This window comes from Chionomys nivalis, chromosome 2, assembly GCF_950005125.1.
Source record: "Chionomys nivalis chromosome 2, mChiNiv1.1, whole genome shotgun sequence".
Lineage (NCBI taxonomy): Eukaryota > Metazoa > Chordata > Mammalia > Rodentia > Cricetidae > Chionomys > Chionomys nivalis.
Genome location: NC_080087.1, coordinates 109,190,912 through 109,203,848, shown reverse-complemented (window position 1 = coordinate 109,203,848; position 12,937 = coordinate 109,190,912).

Sequence of the window (12,937 nt, the reverse complement as noted above, 5' to 3'; positions counted from 1 at the left end):
TACTCTGATAAACTCTTATGATAATCTCTGTGGTCTTTACTTGCTTTCTTTACTTTATTTATGTGTCTCTCTGTGTGTATGTCGTGTGCACGTGGATGCCATTGGAGACCAGAAGAGGGTGTTAGACTCCCTGGAGCTGTAGGTCCAGGTGGCTGTGAGTCACCTGATGTGTATGCTGAGAGCTGAACTCAGGTCCTCCACAAGAACAGTTCAGTGGTGCTTTCTTCCCTCCCTCCCTCCCTCCCTCCCTCCCTCCCTCCCTCCCTCCCTCCCTTCTTCCCCACCCCCCTTCCTCCCCCCTCTCCCTCCCTCCCCCTCTCTCCCTCCCTCCCCCTCTCTCCCATCCCCCTCCCTCCCTCTCTTTCCCTCCCTCCCTTCCTCTCTTCCCTCTTTCTTTCAAATCTGTGCACATGCATGATGTTTGTGTGTGAGAGCATGTTCATGAGTTAGGTGGGCATACATGTGCCATGGCATGTGTGGAGGGCCAAGGACAACCTGGAGTGTCAGTCCTCACCTTCCACGATGTTTGAGACCGGGTCTCTTGCTGGTCACCACTGTATACATCAGGCTCAATGGCCCTGGATCCCCCAGAGCTTCCTATGTCTTTGCCTCCCATATCAACCGCACGAGTGCTGGGATTCAGACTCTGTTCCCACATCCAGCTTTGCATGGGTTTTGAGGTCTGAACTCGGGTCCGCACTTTTGCTCACCGAACCGCCCCCCTTCCTTTTGTTTGTTTAAAACAAATGCGTACGAGAACACAAGAATCTGAACCCTGTGGATGCAACAGCAAACTTGAAAAGGACTTTCAGTGCCAAAGTTGAAAAATGCCCCAGGCTGTGGAGAGAAATTAGAATTGCCTAAGGGGAAATAGAAGCATGCAGGAGCCACAGATGAGGTCTAACTCTTAGCTACTCCTGATAACCAGAAATCCCAACACGGAAACTGAGAAAGAAATTTGAGAGTCTTCGAATCCTTAAATATAGAAAGAGGCAATTATGGGGGAGGGAGGCTCTGTAACCCCAAACACCAATAAGAACGATTCATCTGAGCACCTGGATGAGTGTGCCTTGTAAGGTGAGCTGACCCTGGAAAGCACTTGGGGCAGCCTGACGCGAAGGGTAACTCTCAAAGAAATGAGAAGGGGGACAAACAGAAAAATAGAAACAATAGAAAAACAGAAAACCCAGATTCTAAAATCAATCATATGCACTTTTTAGCCCCACTATGATTACAGAGTATGGAAATTAAATATTTTCTCCTTTTTTTGTCAAATAATAATAACTGAGCAAGCCAGACATCCATAAATGTGTGAGCTGACCGGAGGTGGGGGTTAGAACTGGCTGAGTGTGAAGCCAGGAGGTGTTCTGCTGGGTTTGCCGTAAGAAAGCACCAAGGGTTAGAGCCCTTAAACAACAGAAATTTATTGTTTTACAGTTGTAGAGGCTCAAAGTCTGAGATCAAAGATCCAACAGTGTTGGTTGTGTTTGAGGCCGCTTTCTTTTGAAGTCCAGAAGAGCAGGGCCAACAGGTTTGGTTCTCAACTTGCAGATGCCTGGATTCTCCATGTCTTCGTGTGGTTTTTCTTCTGTGTAATGTGATGTGTAACATCCCCTGCTTAAAAAGCATCAGCCAGATCCCAGACCTCTCTCCAAATGCAGTCACGCTCTGAGGTACTACAAATTAGGTCATAGACACCAGCTTAGGGTATCTAAGCTTGGGGAGCGGTTGGTTACTCAGCTCAGTCTGTGGTATTCTGAACTTCTGTTTTGTTTGTTTGTTTGGTTTTTGGTTTTTTGTTTGTTTACTTTTAAGTCCAGTTTGGCAGATTTCGGGTGTGTGTGACATTGGTCTAGTTGCTTTGTTTCCTCTTTTGTAAGCAGACGTGACAAACAGTGTCTGTGAAGTGGGGCTGCTGTTAGAATTAAACACATCCATGGCTATAAAGCTTTAAAATAAGGGCATGGCCGAAACGATGGCTCAGCGGTTAAGAGCGCCGGCTGCTCTTCCGAGGACCTGGCTTAGATTCCCAGCGTTCACATGGCAGCTCATACCTGCCTGTAACTCCATTTCCAGGGGATCCCAGGTCCTCTTCTACCCTCTCTAAGGCCCAGGCATGCACATGCAAACTCATATACATGTAAATGAACACTCCCACACACCAGACTTCTCTGACTCCCCAAGGGAGGCCTTACCCCCTCTGAGGAGTGGACGAGGGGTGGGACTGGGGAAGACAGTGGGTAGGAGAAGGGGAGGGAAGAGGAACTGGGGTTGGTATGTAAAATGAAAATATTTTAAATAAAAAAATAAATCTTAAAAATTAAGTATGAAATATTTAAAGAAATAAAGATGGGAAACCTATAACAAGAATGGGAAATTTTTGTGCCCCAGAAACCATTCTGGGGCACAGAAGGGTGATGGTCAGTCTTCCGTATCTTTTTTCATGCTGACAAGGGACAGAGTTCCCACCTAGGAGGAACCTTAACACTCCCCCTACTCTATCTCTTGGCCAGAGACAAGGCTTTGGATTCCCTATGATAGGAGTTGGCTGGAATCCCTGCATCATAAGTTTAACACAGATTTTACGAGATCTAAGCAAGAGTAGCCAGTGGCCAAGAAAGGGTAAGAGCTAAGAGCCAAGAAAACCTTGGCCGTGTTTGTTCCAAGAGAATCACCCTTGTATAGTTTGCTCTTGAGGGGGTGTAATCCCTTGGACAGTTAAACATTTTTTTTGAAATTTTAATTACTTATCAAAGCAGATTCAGAGAACAAAGAAGAAATTATAAGACTAAAAATATTAAAGAAAATTCTAACTACCTAGGTGTATGGTGCACACCTTCAGTCTCCGCACTCAAGAGGCCAAAGCAAGCAGATCTCTGTGGGTTCCAGGTGTATGTAAGCAAGTTCCAGACCTCCTATGGCAATGCAGCGAAACCCTGTCTTAAAAAGAAATTTGAACTAGACAATTTTATTTTATTTTTTAAAATTTAGACACAAATTTTGATTTAGTGATTGGGAAATAGGCTTGGGAAAAGTCTTGAGTGAAACATCAGGCAGTAATGAGACAGAAACTATGATAAAGGTTCAAAACCAGCCACAGAATAAATCACAACAATGAAGGAGCCGTTGACCAGGTCATTGTGAGAGAGAGCACCAGAAGTGGAGGAGAGAGTATTCAGAGAAATAGTGAATGAGGAGTCTTCAGAGTCAAAGAGAGAGCCCCCAATTTGAAAGCACCTGGGTCCTAGACCAGGTCAGCGGAATTCACAACCGAATTCACATCCAACCTGGAACGTAGCTGCAGGATACTAGAGATAAAGGGAAACACCCTAAATGCCTTCCAAGAACAGACAGATTCCTGCAGTCACGTCCTGTTCCCATAAGGCTTGACACACTTCCTACCTCCCTTCCAGGGATGTTGCTGAGATAGTAGGCACTCTGCTGAGATGTTCTGTCTCTGCCTCAAGACATTTTCCTTTTTCTCCCCTGGGCCACCTCAAGAGGTCCTCCTGACCCCGCTTGTCCTCTCATTTCTTCCTCAATGAGCCATGGCAATCTGCCCTGCTGTTGTCCCTGCCTTTGCCAGCTCAGTTCCTTCCACATAATTAACAGGCATCTCTGAGATTTCCACTGTAATGTTGCTGCCTCTTCACCACCTGTGAGTGTGGTGCTATGCTGAATGTGTTCAACAACATTTTGTTGAGGCAAATTTGGAGTCCATATTAAGGGACTTTATATAAATTTGAAGCACTGGAGTTAAGAGAAAGAAAGGCATTGAGGAAGAAAGTGAGACACACCCACGCTGTAGAATGTGAATGTGGGCTTCTCAAAGGAGAATCACCTAATAAATGTTCTTTTTTTAATTTTTAAATTTTTTATTGTTTTTATTGAGTTATATATTTTTCTCTGCTCCTGTCCCTTCCTCCCCCCTCCCCTTCTATCCTCTCCCATGGTCCTCATGCTCCCAATTTACTCAGGAGATCTTGTCTTTTTCTACCTTCCATGTAGATTAGATCCATGTATGTCTCTCTTAGGGTCCTCATTGTTGTCTAGGTTCTCTGGGGTTGTGAATTGTAGGCTGGTTTTTCTTTGCTTTATGTCTAAAAGCCACTTAAGAGTGAGTACATGTTATATTTGTCTTTCTGGGTCTGGGTTACCTCACTCAATATGATGTTTTCTAGATATATCCATTTGCCTTCAAATTTCAAGATGTCATTATTTTTTTCCATTGTGTAGTACTCCATTGTGTAAATGTACCACATTTTCCTTATCCATTCTTCAGTAGAGGGGCATTTAGGTTGTTTCCAGGTTCTAGCTATGACAAACAATGCTGCTATGAACATAGTTGAGCATATATCCTTGTGGTATGATTGAGCATCCTTTGGATATATACCCAAAAGTGATATTGCTGGGTCTTGAGGTAGGTTGTTTCCTAATTTTCTGAGAAATCGCCATACTGATTTTCAAAGTAGCTGTTTGCACTCCCACCAGCAGTGAAGGAGTGTTTCCTTAACCCCACATCCTCCCCAGCATAAGCTGTCATGGATGTTTTTGATCTTGACCATTCTTGTAATCTCAGAGTTGTTTTAATTTGCATTTCTCTGATGCCTAAGGATGTTGAACATTTCCTTAAGTGTCTTTCAACCATTTTAGATTCCTGTTGAGAGTTCTCTGTTTAGGTTTGTACCCCATTTTTCATTGCATTATTCGTTCTTCTGATGACCAATTTCTTAAGTTCTTTGAATATTTTGGAAATCAGTCCTCTGTCTAATGTGGGGTTGGTGAAGATCGTTTCCCGTTCTATAGGCTGCTGTTTTGTCATGTTGACGGTGTCCTTTGCTTTACAGAAGCTCTCAGTTTCAGGAGGTCCCATTTATTAATTGTTTCTCTCAGTGTCTGTGATACTGTGTAACATGAGTGGTCCTGCCTGCTTGTTTGTTGTGGTTTTTGTCCTGCCCGGCACCCCAGGTGTTTAGTCCCAAAGAAAACCACACATAGGTCTCCATAAATTTTAAGCTGATTGGCCCTTTAGCTCTAGTCTCTCACTGGCTAACTCTCATTTCTTGATTAACCCATTTTTCTGATCTTTGTTACCCATGTGGCTCAGTACCTTTTTCTTTTTTTTTTTTTTTTTTTTTTTTTTAAATATTTATTATGCATACAATGTTCTGTATATATGCCTGAAGGTCAGAAGAGGGCACCAGACCTCATTACAGATGGTTGTGAGCCACCATGTGGTTGCTGGGAATTGAACTCAGGACCTTGGGAAGAGCAGGCAATGCTCTTAACCGCTGAGCCATCTCTCCAGCCCCCGCTCAGTACCTTTTTCAGTGAGGCAGATCACATCCTGCTGCTCCGGTGATCTGGACAGGAGTGGGAGGAATCAACTTCTTCCTTCCCAGAATTCTCCTGTTCTCATTACTCATTTCCTGTCTGATTTTCCCTCCTATATTTCCTGCCTGGCCAATCAGCGTTTATTTATAACATGATTGACAGAATACAGACAATTCTCCCACAATACTGGGGTTATATTTAGGAGCTGGTCCCCTGTTCCAATGAGTTCAAGTGTACTTCCTTCTTTTTCTTCTATGAGGTTCAGTGTGGTTGGTTTTATATTGAGGTCCTTGGTCCATTTGGACATGAGTTTTGTGCATGGTGATGGATATGGGTCTATTTTCATTCTTCTACATGTTGATATCCAGTTATGCCAGCACTATTTGTTGAATATGCTTTATTTTTTCTATTTTATATTTTTTGCTTCTTTGTCAAAAATCAAGTGTTTGTAGGTGTATGGATTGATATTTGGGTCTTCAATTCGATTCTATTGGTCCTCCATTCTATTTTTATGCCAATACCAGGCTGTATCTCTGTAGTAGAGTTTAAACTCAGGGATTGTGATTGATTTATTGTACAGGATTATTTGGGCGATCCTGGTTTTTTTACTTTTACATATGATGTTGAGTATTGTTCTTTTGAGGTCTGTGAAGAATTTTGCTGGGCATTGCATTGAATCTGTAGATTGCATTAGGTAAGATTGCCATTTTTACTGTGTTAATTCTACCTACCAAGAACATGGGAGATCTTTCCATTTTCTGGGGTCTTCTTCAATTTCTTTCTTCAGAGATTTACAGAACACCTTCAGTAGTGTAGCAGAATACAAGATTGATGCAGCGAATATTCTTAAACACTTACTCTGTTGCTCCTTTGTACCTAAATATAAGTTAAGCTTGCGCATGGAATCAAGCATATCCACATAAGTGTGTTATTTTTTCCACTTGATGATCCAGTTAGGACAGAGTCAGCAAGCCCCCACCCTTATTCCATGCTTCAATTTTTAAAACGTGTTCCCATGTCCATGTGCATATGAGTGCATGCATTTGGAGGTCAGAGGACAACATCCCATATTATTAGTTACATGCTATCCACCTTCCTTTTTACTTTTAGCTTATTATTACTAATATTACTATCATTGGCATTTTGAGACAAGGTCTCTATATGTATTTATGTAGTCCTGACTATCCAATACTTGCCATGTAGATCAGGCTGAATTTGAACTCACAGAGAATCACTTGCCTCTGTCTCCTGAGTTCTGGGATTAAAGGGGTGAGCCACCATAATTAAAGGGGTGGCTCACCATTTTACTGTCAGCCCTATTTTAAGATGGGGGTCTCTCATTGTCTTGGAACTTACAGTTTAGGCTAGACTGGCTGACCAGAGAGTCCCAGGGCCCCTCCTTGTCTCTGTCTCTTGAGATTACAAGTGTGTGTGCCAGCACCCACAGATTGCTGTGTGAACTCTGGGGATCCAACTCGGGTCCTCATGTTTGCTGTGCCCGCTGAGCCATCTCCCCAACCTCTCAAGCCACGTTTCAGTACTCTCGTTAAATCATGCACGGCTATTGTTAAAGACGTGGGTCAGAGTTGGAAGGGTACACTGAAGTTTTCAGGTTCTTGCATCCCAGGATGAGGAACTGTACCAAGGAAACACTAAGTAAAGTGGTGGAAATAGAGGCAGTTTGTTAAGAAAGAGAAAGACGCTCCTGAGATTGGGAGCGAGCTCAGGTGCTGAGAAAGAGCTCAGAAGCACTAGGCAAGGAGTCTCATAACCCTCGATAGGTTCTCTCCAGACCACCCGCCTTCCCTCGCTTTTGTACATTGTATACTCTTTGGTGCTTGCTCTCTGGGTGATCTGGGCTAGGGGAGGGAAGGTTCCCCAGACTTTCTGCCAACCGGCTTCTTTGTGTTAATCTTGATGTTGCTCTCTCCATATCCCTATCCTAAGGCCACCATGCCCCACTAAGAGCTGTGATCCCAAAAAGCTTTTGGGGAAGCAGACAGGTAACAGTCAATCAATCTTCTGTCCATCTTCAAGGTTGATAAGAGACAGAATCCCTGTCCAGGAGGGACCACAAGCTTCTCTTCCTGTTTTATGTATTGGCTGGAGATGAGGAGGCTCTAGATTCCCTGTGGCAGAAGCTGGCTGAATCCTTTCATATCAAGGAGTTTAATTTGAAATTGTCACGTACTCTAGAAGTCACAGATTTTTACAGGACTAAAATACAAGGATTGTGTATGGGTTTGTGCACAAGAATGCACAAACCCTCGGAGGCTAGAGACGACACTGGGTCCCTGGAACTAGAGTTTTAGGCAGTTGTAAGCAACTCCGTATGGGGACTGGGAATCGAATCCTAAGTACTGAGCCATCTCTAGGCTCTAATTTAATTTTAAAACATTTGCAATACCACATTTGCATATAATGTACTGTCATTCCATACAGCCCCACCCCACTTCTCCTACACCCCTCTACTTTCTCCCAGCTAGTCCCTCTCCTCCCCTTGAGCCTCCTTGCTTGCTCCCCCTCCCTCCCTCCCTCCCTCCCTCCCTCCCTCCCTCCCTCCCTCCCTCCCTCCCTCCCTCCTTCCCTTTCCCCTTCTTCTCTCCCTCCCACTTCCCTCTCTCCCTCCCTTCCCAATCCTTATTCTTACAGTCCTTCCACCTTCCCTTCCATAACGTTCCCTGGACTCTGGAGAGGGTGACATGGGTGTCCCATTTAGGGTTAAGTACTCAGCTATCACCAACCCTCAGCACTTGGACCAGTTACGGGTCCCTGCTTTGACCATCTCTTTACGACTTACAGCTACTGACAAAACTCTTATTCCAGTTCTTGAGACTGCATGGTAGCGTGTAGTTCAAGGGACACTACATGAGGAAAGAAGTACCAGGAGCTCCCTCTCCTCCGCCCTAATCCCCAAGATCTATGGCTTGCAGCTCTGCTTCCCAGCCAGCCCAGTCGGAGCAGTCCTGGGAGAATTGGAAGGGCTGCTTTGAATGGCCTGCTCTTCTGCAGTTACCTTGCCTGGGGTTTAAATCAGTTGCCTGTGTTGTCCTTCTCCCAGGACCAGGTCCCTGCTATGAGCATGCCAGAGGCTATTTCTCTTACCTCCATGGAATAAGGTCTACCTCCGTAAGAGCTCTAAGAATAGTCCCAAGTTATTGAGCAACTAGGCTCAGAGAGGAGCTGGCTTATGTGACTAGTCAGCTTTGGCATCTTCTGTTTCAAATCCCCATTCAGGCTAAAAGTGAGAACAAGCTGACCCCGCCTCCCCCATTTGGATTACAAGCTCAAAGGAATGGCCTTATTACCTGGGTAATTATCTCCATGCTCCTAGGGACAGGACTGTCCACAGGAAATGCACAGAGAGGACCTGAGAGGAATTAAGGTATGATGTAGCAGAAGCGAATATATCACATCTATAGAAAGCAGGGAGCTTAGTAAATTAGGATCGGCTTGGCCCTGGCACCCTACAAAGGTGGTAGGCAATAGGACCCTGTGGACAGCAAAGTCAGCATTTGTGCTGCCAATGCCCAAGCTTAGAACTGCATCTGTCTGAGTCTGTCATTCCAGCCACGCTGTCCCGGGGCAGCTGGGAAGGTGAAAGGAAGGAAGAAATCATCTTGGAAGAAGAGACGACAGGACTGTAGGGGTGAATGGCAGGAGAGCAGAAAAGTCTGGGGTGTAGTGTACGTGGACCCCAAGCAGCCGCGTGGACACCCCTGTCTTTGCTGGTCTCCACCTGTGGCCATGTAGGTGTTTGTGTGAGCACGGGCCTCTGTTTATGCTGTGGCATTCAGTGCAAGAACCCCTTCATCTCCCAGACTCGGCACTGGGTTGCTATGGGTCCTGCCACAGCTTAAAAGTGGATCACCCTCAGCTCCCGGGCAGGTGCCTTTGAGTCTAAAGTTCTGAAGGCTTGACAGCTGCCAGCTCCCGCAGAAGCGTGTTTGCCTCGAACAAGCTTAGGTAAAGTCCCTAGGGCAGGAGTAAAGTTTTAGGAGCACTCACTCCTGGCAGCAGAAGCTGAGGGAAGGAAGGAGAGGCAGGAGGGAAAAGGAGAGACGCCCCCATGCTAGCAGCCTCTCATGGAGCTTGCCCCAGAAAGTGAAGGGTGTGCCCAGAAGAAAGAGACAAGGAACAGCCAGACCCTACCTCCTGTCTGTGCCAGTTGTCAAAGGTGCAGAAGAATGTCAGGAGGGTACCCACCGAAGTTTTCAGGTTCTCATGCCCCAGGGTAAGGAACTGCACCAACGATGTGTGGTGGGTAATAAAAATAGTTTATTAAGAAAGAGGAGTTTCCGAGAATGGGAGCGAGCCAGTGAGGGGAGTCAGAGTCTTGCGACCCTGTGTAGGTTTGTGTACAGCACCCACCATTTTTGCATACCAAAGGCATATCTCGGCAGGCTGTGTTTGTCTCCCGTGGCTTGGGTAGGGAAATTCTTCCAGTCTTTTATGCCAGCTGGCTTCTTTCATGCATTATTCTCATCTCTCTGCATGCCTTGCCTTTCTTCTTCTGTTCCATGAATGGAATTGGTCTGTGTGTGGAGGAGCACAAGAAAGTAAGCAGGCATCATCTGTCTAACATCAGGTAAGACGGATCGCCAGGGGCATTTATTTGCTTCCTATAAGCCTGGGTGTGGCGGTGCGTGCCTATAATCGCAGAGATTAGGAAGCTAAAGGAGGAGAAGTATTAGTTGGAGGCTGACCTGGATACCTAGCGAGCTCTAGGGCAGCCTGAGCTACAGGTGAGACTCTCTCTGGAAAAACAGAGGTAAATATACGTTAAAATAAAAAATAATAATTCTACATGCAAAAGATGTTTACTGTGTTTCATTTGTGGCACTGTGTTAAGTTTGTGGGGATGCATCAATGCGTGGTTTATTTGGTTTTATCTTTTAACAGAGTTTTGAGCGTTTAGTAAACTTACCAAAGTGGGGCCTTATTTGCCATCTTGTACCCTACTTCCTCTTGCATTCTATAGCATTTAAACAGAGCTTTGACAGTTTTTCTCTCTTTTCTGTGGCTTTTCTGAGGCATGATCTCAATCTGTAACCTAGGACTTGCTCAGAACTCATCATTTGTAGCCTCTTGTGGGGACACTCTTGCCTGCGCCTCCCAAGTGCTAAGATTACATGAGACACCATGTTGGGCCATTTCCTTCATCTCCTGTACTTACTGCACTCTGAAACAACTCTTCAGGGACCCACCAGTCATCTGGTGGGAAAATACAGGGTCAAGGCATTCACTTCAAGGACATTACCTGACCTATGCCTGTAGGTCAAAGAAGGAAGTTTACTGAGGCCTTTTGTGTGGGCTAGCCTTTGGGTGGAGGTGGTGGTCTGAATGAGAATGGCCCCCATAGGCTCACAGACTTGAATACTTGGTAATCAGGGAGTGGTACTCATTGAGAGGGATTAGGAGGTGGTGTCTTGTTGAATGAAGTGTATCACTGGGGGTGGGCTTTGAGGTTTCAAAAGCTCCAGCCAGGCCCAATGGCTCTCTCTTTTCTTGATGCCTGTGCATCTAGGTAGAACTCTTAGGGACTTTTTCAGTACCACACTCCCCACTATGATGCTAATGGACTAAACCTCTTAAAATGTGAGCAAGCCCCAATTAAATGCTTTCTATTATAAGAGTTGCCTTGGTCATGGTGTCTCTTCACAGGAATAGAACACTGACTGGGACAGTGGGGCTTCCACGAAGAAACCCCAAGTCCACATTGATGACTATCTTCCAGAACTCATGCGAGAGAGGTTAAGACCAGAGCATGAGGACCCAGAAGAGGCTATAGAGATGGACCATTGTGACCAGGGAGATGGGCAAGTGAGGTAAACCTCCCAAGAAGCAAAGAACTGAATGTATGCTTAGCTCTGAGCCAGAGAACATTCTAGACCTGAGCAGCCAATGGGAAGATATCATGAAAAGACTTTGGAATAAGACAGGAAATAAAAGGGAATCCTTTCTCTCTCTTTTTTAAAATTGATTTTTATTGAGCTCTACATTTTTCTTTGCTACCCTCCCTGCCTCTCCCCTCCCCTTCAACCCTCTCCCAAGATCCCCATGCTCCCAATTTACTCAGGAGATCTTATCTTTTTATACTTCCCCCTTTCTCCTTCTTTTGTCAAGACTAAGACAAAAAACTATGATTGAAACCAACTTGACTTTAGGTAGCTTTTGACGTGTCCTGTGTTCAGCCCATCTATGTCCTGCAAATGGACTGGAACAAGGTGGTACATGCTTTTGGCTGCGTGCCCCAAGTGACTTGTCCCTCTAGGAAGGGCCCCTGGAGCCTTGCACGTGGTGGGTCCAGAAGATAAGAGTTCATCGCCAGGGTCTGACATCTACTGGGTCTCTAACCTACTGAACGCTAGGTTAAAGGTCAGACGGGTTATCTGGTCTAATCTCCATGAATGACAGCCATCTGCCCATCATGGAGACCCCAATGGTGTGTCAGAAAGTACCTTAGATTAGAGCAAGCAAGGCACTGGAGATCTTTACTCTCTGTAGGTACCTGTTGAGCAAGAGGGAGGGGTGAGGAGGGGAATGAGATATATTTGGAAATTGACATGGCCATGAGAATATGTGTGGGTGTGTTTGAAGGGAAAGGGAAATAGGAAAACTTTCAGAGGCAAAATGAAGATTCTGTAAGTTACTTTGAAGTCATTCTTGACCACAAGGATTAGTAAGAAAGGTGGCCTCCATCTTGGGTTGGATAAGATAGTTGCTCTTGCGGTATTTTCTGTGTGAGCTTGAGTTGGCCTTTGTGTTCCAAAAGAGTCTTTTCTAACTGCTATCAGATATACATGTGTCCTGACTGGGCTTTTAATTTTATTATTATTATTGTCAACTTGACAAAAGCTAGAATCACCTGAGAAGAACCTCAGTTGAGCAAATGTTCTTTCAGATTGGCCTGTGGATAAGCTTCTGGGCATTTTCTTGATTAATGATTGATGTGGGAGGCCCTGTCACTGTGGGTGGTACGATCCCTGGGCAGGTAGAAAGTCTAAGAAAGCAAAGTGAACAAGCCAGGAGGAGTAAGTTAGTAGTCAGCGATGCTCTGGGGTTCTGCTTCCTGCCTTGAGTTTCTGCCCTGACTTCCTTTAGTGATGGAATAAAGTACAGGTGGTTTTGCTCCTGGTGTGTGTCACAGAAATAAAAAAGCAGACTAAGAAAATGCGTGCGTCCCGTGTCAGAGCCGTCTGACTGATGCTGTGTTATAGTCAGGGTTTCGCAAAGGGGGCTCATTCTGATTCTGAGCGCTTTCGCGTAGTTTAGGATTGACATGAGGTTTTTCATTTTTTCAGAGAACCTGAGGTTCCAAGGGGTCATTTGGCTATCACAGCTGAGCCAGAATGGCAGCCAAGTTCTACGTGACTCCAACCTACTCCTCCCCAGGAGCATTACATTTTCCCAAACCCCAGGAAGTCTGCTCCCACTGAGCGCGTGTTGCTCAGTGTAACCATTTCTAAGAGACAACTTGACTCACGCTGCCCGAGGTCATCTCTGATTCAGGAGTGACGGGGTTGGTAGCTGGCAGACTTGCTCCAGACTAATGAAAGACAGCATCCTAATTAGGCCAGGGCTGGGCCTGGACGCTGACATA